The following is a 7,049-nucleotide window of genomic DNA, read 5'->3' as shown; positions in this document are numbered from 1 at the left end:
CTTGAATAGCTAGTGTGTTTACACAGGTTTGAAAGAAATAGAGTTCTTGTCCCCAAAGGAAATGGTGTAGGCAGTCTCAGGTAGGCTTATCATGTTCATGTTCTGAATCCTATAGAATCCTTGAAAGCCAGGTGTTTGTTTTTTATTCTTGTGGAAAATATTATTGGATATATTGGTATAACAATGAGGCTTACTCAAGATAGACTATACTGCTGTTCAACTTTAATGTCAAAATTTTAATCATGGAAATGCTAGCAGATTCAAGGAATGATACAAAATGTACTTTTTTATATAAATAAAGAAGAACTGATTGTGGATGAAATTCTTTAGCTGTGAAATCTGCTTCTAAAACTTAATTTCATGTTTCCCTGAAATTGTATGCAACTGAAACTTGTTCTCTGAAGTTAAACTTGGCACAGAGAGGTGAAAATTTGGATGCTATTTAACCACTTCATGGGGTATTTTTCCATCTTTGCTGTGTCATCTTTTAATTTTACTGTCATATAAAATTAGGCAATTTTAGTAATAATAGTGCCTTTCAGTGAATAAGGCTTTCTTCTTTTTTTTATCACATCATATAATTAAGAAGCATTAACTACTGTTAGGGGATTTGGTTAAGTCATCTTTAAGTTTATGAAAACAAAATGAATGGCCTTCCATAATCTTTAAAAAGAATCATGGACTTTGGCAGGCAGTAAGAAGCTACTGTCAACAGTTCTTGGGTATTACTGCATTGTGTGATCTTCATCATAGATGTTTTTAAGACCTTATCGAGTTTTTATGTAAACTTACTAAAAGGTCTTGGGTTTACAAAGCAACATTAGCTAGTTATAACAAGATACTCACTTTTCAGGGAGATGCTATGTTTTTTAGTAGTGATGATTTGTATACTTAAGAATGAATGCATTGCTAAATAAGCAGAAATTAAAACCTAAACACAACATTTAATGACAGTATTTAGAACTATGCTTAGTTTTAATTTAATTTAATTTTTTAGAAAGGGGATAAAAGAGGGCTTTTGTTGCTTCATGAGGCGTGATAGACCTTTTTCCTTCAATTAAAAAAATACTTTCTAAAGAGTTATTCTACTTGTATGGTATAACTTCCCTAGAACCAGTTTCTCCTCAACTTTCTTAAAGGAGAGAATTTCTTTCTCATTGTACTAAAGTGTTATAGTAATATGCTTAATTTTGGGTTGCTGAAGATAGTAATTATCGAGATAATGTATTTTGTTTCAGCATGACTCAATGGGAAGAATAATTGGTCAAATGTTGAAATGGGCTCAGAGAATATCTATGATGTCACACGACTGGGCAAAATGTTGAGGACACCCAGTCATTGCTGTCTCTTCTACTGGTCTTTAAAAATATAACACAGTTCAGGGTTACTTCATAGGTCATGGGCAAGTCTGATCTTGGTGGGAAGAAAAAGTACGGAAGAGACACATGCTCTCAGTAGGAGGGAGAAGTCAGATGCCCAATCAAGGGAGAAATACAGTTATTTATCACTTAAAAGCATAAGTGTCATGACCTAGTATGTGAACCCTACATAGCTCAAGGAATTAGAAATTTGTGGAAATTTTCCCCAAGGAGCAAACAGATTCTTTACATAGGCATTTTTGGTCAAGGTAAGAAGGTATCTTGTAAGAAGATGGTTCCTTTCAAAGTATCTTCTGGGTTGGGGTGGGGGTGGGGGACTTTTAAACAGACAAATTTTGAATCCTGAAAAATGCCATCTTCTCTCCAGTAGATGCTTGGTTGTATAATAGTCCTCTCATGAGTAACAGATTCCAAACGAAACTCATTGGATTTCTCCCCTATCTTCCTAGACTTGTGTCTCTCCTAGTCAGGCTTGACTTTTCTGTCAAACCTCCATATCCAATAAGTACCTGAGCCCTGTCAATTCTACCTCTATGTATTGTTTCAGGCTCTCTCTTCCTTACACTCACTACTCCTGCTGTTGCTGGAAGCTTTTAAAAATGTCTTTCTCACCTGGATTTGCAAAATATTTTTCCTGCAGCCCAATCTCCTCCAATGCATCTTCTGTACCCTGGCCAAAATTATTTTTCCAAAATACTAATTTAGTATGTGACTTTTTTCCTTAAGACCCTTCATTGATGCTCCGTTGCCCACAGGATAATCTAAAAACCTTAGCAAGGCACATGAGGCCCTCTATATATTGGTCCCTGCCCACACCCTTTGACAACTCCATCTCTCATAGCCCATGCCCTAGCAATATGCATCTGTCTGTGTTGTACTAATGGCAGTTTCAAGAATTTACGATGTTGTTTTGTGCCTCCATGCTTGCCTATGAGATTCCTTGTGCTTGCATGGAATGCCTTCTCTCTTTTTCCACATGCCTCCTCTCTTGCTAGCCTCCACTGTTCATCTGGCAAAATGATATCCATTCTTTCAAATTCATTTTCTGAAATTCAAACTTCTTTCGGACTGTTCCCCTTAATTTCTCCTCCTCTGCTTGTCATTGAATTATCAGCATCTACCACATTACTAGCACATGGCAATGCTCAATACTTGTTGGGTAATAATAATGGTGATGTCACAGAATATATACTATTAGATCACACGTAATTCTCTCACCTCAGTTTGGTTGGTTGATTTGTTTGTTGATTGAGAAGAATATAAGGGTTGTTTTATTCCCACTTGTTGCTCTTTTATCAACATTAAAAAATTCCTTTTGGTTATGCCCAAAGAAAGGAGAGATCTATGTAACTTGCATTTAATTGAGCTTGATGTTAAATCCTGAGGTAATCCGATGGTTTGGACGTTGAGAAAGTCTGACCCTTGAAGGTTGTTTTTTTGATTGATTAAGATGTTGGAATTTACAGAGAGATGCAGGAAGACTGAGGATAATATTTTAGGATATTATTTTATTAAGTTCCTAAAACATGCTCTGTTATTTAGAAATAGTAAATTTTTGTAGATTAATTGTAATGTATATGTTTATCTACATATGTAATTAATGGAAAATAATTGCTTTGAGAATGACTATTATCCTTAGCACAGAACTGTAAAGATAAAGTATACTTAAAATATTTTGGGCTTTTTGAGTGTAATATGGTTAATGTTCTTTGTTTTTGAGGAGACCTGCTTTAAGTAAATTATGTTTCTTTTTTTTTTTTTTTTTTTTGCGGTGTGTGGGCCTCTCACTGCTGTGGCCTCTCCCGTTGCGGAGCACAGGCTCTGGACGCGCAGGCTCAGCAGCCATGGCGCACGGGCCCAGCCGCTCCGCAGCATGTGGAATCCTCCCGGACCGGGTCACCAACCCGCGTCCCCTGCATCGGCAGGCGGACTCTCAACCACTGCGCCACCAGGGAAGCCCAAATTATGTTTCTTGAATTATGGTTGTTTTCCTTTCTATATTCCTTCTTTTTCGTGTAAATTAATTTATGTTAAAATTATTTATAATGGTGTATATTTGTATAAACCTAAATATACACCATGTAGTTGTGATATTTAATAATCATGTACTCAGATGTTTTTAGAACAACCAAAATAACTTCCACAGTGGGCCATTTAGACCTGTATAGCTTGATAAATTTTTATTATACATAGGTCTTTGAGAAATTGTCTTTTTGGTGAGTGGGTTCTAATATGATGATTTTCTAATCATATAATAGAGAGGCACTGGGCTACACAAATAAAATCTTGGAGTTTCTTTCTCCAGGATCTGTTGGAACATTTCAGGTAGTCTTTCCTGGAGGCCGTGTATAAATTAAATGATCTCTCTCTCTCTCTCTATGTATAAATATATACGAAATAAATTATAATGAAATAAGTAAGGTCCACAAGTGACATATGCCATTTTCATGCTGTAGTTTTGAGAGCCATGCTTCGTTCTCACCTCTCTTTCCTCTCTATCAGAAACCCAGCAGGCTCCACATAAGGGCTGCTTATTCAGACTTACTTCCAAAATAAAGAGCACATTGAGCAAAGCTGCAGGACATCAATGTGATGAGCGTAAATGTGAGCAAGAAATAAACTTTTATTGTTTAGTCCACAAGACTTGAGATCATTTGTCACTGCATGATTTAGCCTAAGCTGGCTAAAACAGATGAAAATTTTAATAATGCAATAAAAATAGATGTATAAAAAAGTACCTGCAGATTCTTCTTTTCTCAAAGACTTCAAAGTACAGCTCCATGTCTTAATATAAAAAATAAACATATTTTCTAACGCACTGCTTTTGAGCGCCGGCGCGCGGCGCGGGGAGTCCGGCTGCAGCGCCAAAGCACGCACTTTAGCGAAACGGGGGCCACGTGGTCCCCGCGGAGGCGGCCCTTTTAACCGAGAACCAAGAGCTACTCTGCAGCGCCGGGCTGTCAGTTGGGGGCTGTCGCGAATCAGGCCCAGCCCTTAAAGCCAAGGTTGAAATTCCTTCGGGAGACATCAGGGATCCTGCAGTCTCTGCTACTTAGTGCCTGACATATCCAGTGTCTTTCCTGTAAGTCCCAGTGTCATCTCTTCGTAGGGATCAGTGCAGGTTCACTTAAAAAATATATAGATAGATAGATAGATATATAACTTTTAAAGTTAATTTTTAAAACAGGTTTGTTTCAAAAAAGCGAATAGTACAACCCAGTAGGATCTCTGTTGTGTTTCAGTATCCCTTGAAAACGCAATTGGTTTCAAGCTAAGGTAAAATTAATTTTGTGGTGAGGTTAAACAAGATTTTGAAAGACATTATTGGTTGGAAATTGGAATTGTATTTTACATTTTTGAATTCAGTGTAAGCACATGAAGTAAAGCATAATTTATCAGTTGAAAATAGGTGCTATAATAAATAGGTAAGCTGACTTAATGGAAGTTTGTATCAGTAGTTTCTTATTTGAAAGTAGATATGTGAGTATGTGTGGAGAACACCAAAAAGAGCACAATTATGTAAAGATACTTCAAATAATACAGTGTAATAACCTTGAAAACAGAAGGATGTGAGAATGAAGGTGCCACTCTGATGAATATGATTAAAGCCTAGAAGAGAGACTGCTATTCCTTTTGTAAGTAGTATGTCCTGCTCCACAAACCTGGAACATATTCTAATCACTCAAGTACCTACCTGCCTTCTTAGTATACCACCTCCTTAATTGCCCAAGAAGCCCCATAAATCCTTAAGGCTAAAGGGGAGGCTAGTCTTACTTGTAAAATTAGGCTTACAGCGAACAGGAAAGTTTGTTCAGCTCACTAATACCTTTGCCTCCCTCGTCCAGATGGTTTCAATGTCAGGCTTGTCTGCACTTTTTGCTGGATGCCTACTCATTCTGCAGGAGTGGGTGCCTATGCATATATGCTTAGTTACCAGTCACTACAGCACAGCCACTGGGCCAGGGTGACTGACTCTGAAAGGCTTCAATCACACATTGCATCCAATATCCTACCTCCAGGAATGCCTTCAGTCCTTGTTCAACCCTGAGCTAACAGCATAGACTTCCCCTTCACTTAGGAATTCATTGCTCTTTACTCCTATAAGACCCCGGTTGGATCCACCTGGTCCTGGACTTCCTATGGAGTTACTCTACCATCTCCTTAGTAACAACGTTGCTTATTAAAAAATGGGGCATCTTTCACAAATGTAGTCAAAAAGCACAAGCTATTTTCCTATCAGTCTCCCAGGACCTCAGGTGTTTCCTAGCTGGGATTCAGCTACCCAGAAGGCAACTGTATGTTGCATCTTTCTATTGGTAGAGACGAAAACATTAGGTTCTTGTGGCCCTTGAAGTGTTGCCTATGACTTAACAGTATCAGAATGCTCTTGGCTTGCTGAAGGAGTGTGGGCTGAAATGCCTGTGCCCTAAGCACGTTGTCCTCTCCATACATGGTTTGGCCAAAAGAGGTAAATCCTATCCTCAAATTCACTCCTCTGTTTATTGCCATTATTTTCTGGCCATCTGCATTTATGATACATTTCTGTGAATTTTTAGAGCTTTTCCTCTGCCTTTGTTCTTTGAGATTTTTAACCCACTGAGAAAAAATAGCTTGGGTTATTATTCTTTAGTGAATGACATGTGGTGATGAGCAGTATGCAGAACTGTTAAGGCTTGACATAGTCCAGGGCTTTGCTGCTAGGGATCATGTCTTGTGACTTGCTATCTAAGTGTGGTTCAGAGCAGGAATTTCTGAAACTGAGAGATGAGATGTGTCTTCTGTCACAGTGGCCAGGACCTTAAAAAAGTTAGAGACCATGATCACTCCATGGAACCCGAACTTGAGCTTCCTATTGTCTTTCCAAAGGATATTGCTGTTTTTAATTCTGTTATCTACTTTCTTTGCTGCACTTGTAAGAGTAGCTCTTTATCTTTGAGCATCCTCCCATCCCTTTCTCAGTCTGAGGAGCAGCATCCACAGTTGAGATTATATTCCAGTTTTTCTTAGTTCTTGAAGTTTAAAATTTGACAGCTAAGTATCTGGGGGAAATGCTTCTGAAAGGAATCTTTGGTCTGTAAGAATACTAAGTTGGAATCATATATATATATGTGTGTGTGTATATATAAATTTTTTTTCAGGAATGTTTTCTTTAATTATTGCATGTTTTCTACTGGACTTCCTACTTTCCGCAGGTTGAGGTCTTTGATTTTTTTCTACTGGGTTCTTTGTTTCTCTAGTATTAAAATTTTTAGTGGATTTTAGCTATGATTTTGGCTTGCTATGTTACAGTTTCTTCTTAATTACTGATTCTTAGTTCTGTTGTATCATTCTCCTTTTTTCTGGTCTCATGCGTGTTTCCTCTTCAACTCAATAATATTCACAAGTACAACAAACTTACTTTGAGTCATTACTCACTGTGACCTGCTGAGTTTTAGCACCTATTTCTGGCATCTATTTTGGGGAGATTATGTATTATTTCCCTGCCTTTTGGTCATTTTTTTTGCTGACCAAGCATTCAGGACTGTTACCCCTGTTCTGGAGTCTATTCAGATTTTTCCAGGCAGATGGCTATGGTCTTGAGGTCCCAGACCCCTTTGAAAGCAAGGATTTTGCACAGCCTTATGATTTCAAGGCCTAAGTAGTCATCTATGCAAAATACTGACTATTCAA

At 37.9% G+C, this 7,049-nt stretch overlaps 1 non-coding gene across 1 annotated transcript; it reads left to right on the top strand.

The window, feature by feature from the left end:
• Positions 1–4,194: 4,194 nt before the first annotated feature.
• Positions 4,195–4,317, top strand: LOC132520126 (small nucleolar RNA SNORA76). Its single transcript, XR_009540490.1, has one exon. It is a non-coding gene; the product is annotated as a small nucleolar RNA SNORA76 (small nucleolar RNA).
• Positions 4,318–7,049: the final 2,732 nt, after the last annotated feature.

Source organism: Lagenorhynchus albirostris, chromosome 4 (genome assembly GCF_949774975.1).
Source record: "Lagenorhynchus albirostris chromosome 4, mLagAlb1.1, whole genome shotgun sequence".
NCBI classification, from domain to species: Eukaryota; Metazoa; Chordata; class Mammalia; order Artiodactyla; family Delphinidae; genus Lagenorhynchus; species Lagenorhynchus albirostris.
Note: the sequence above shows the minus strand (reverse complement) of the source record. Positions and strands in the feature narration are given on the sequence as shown.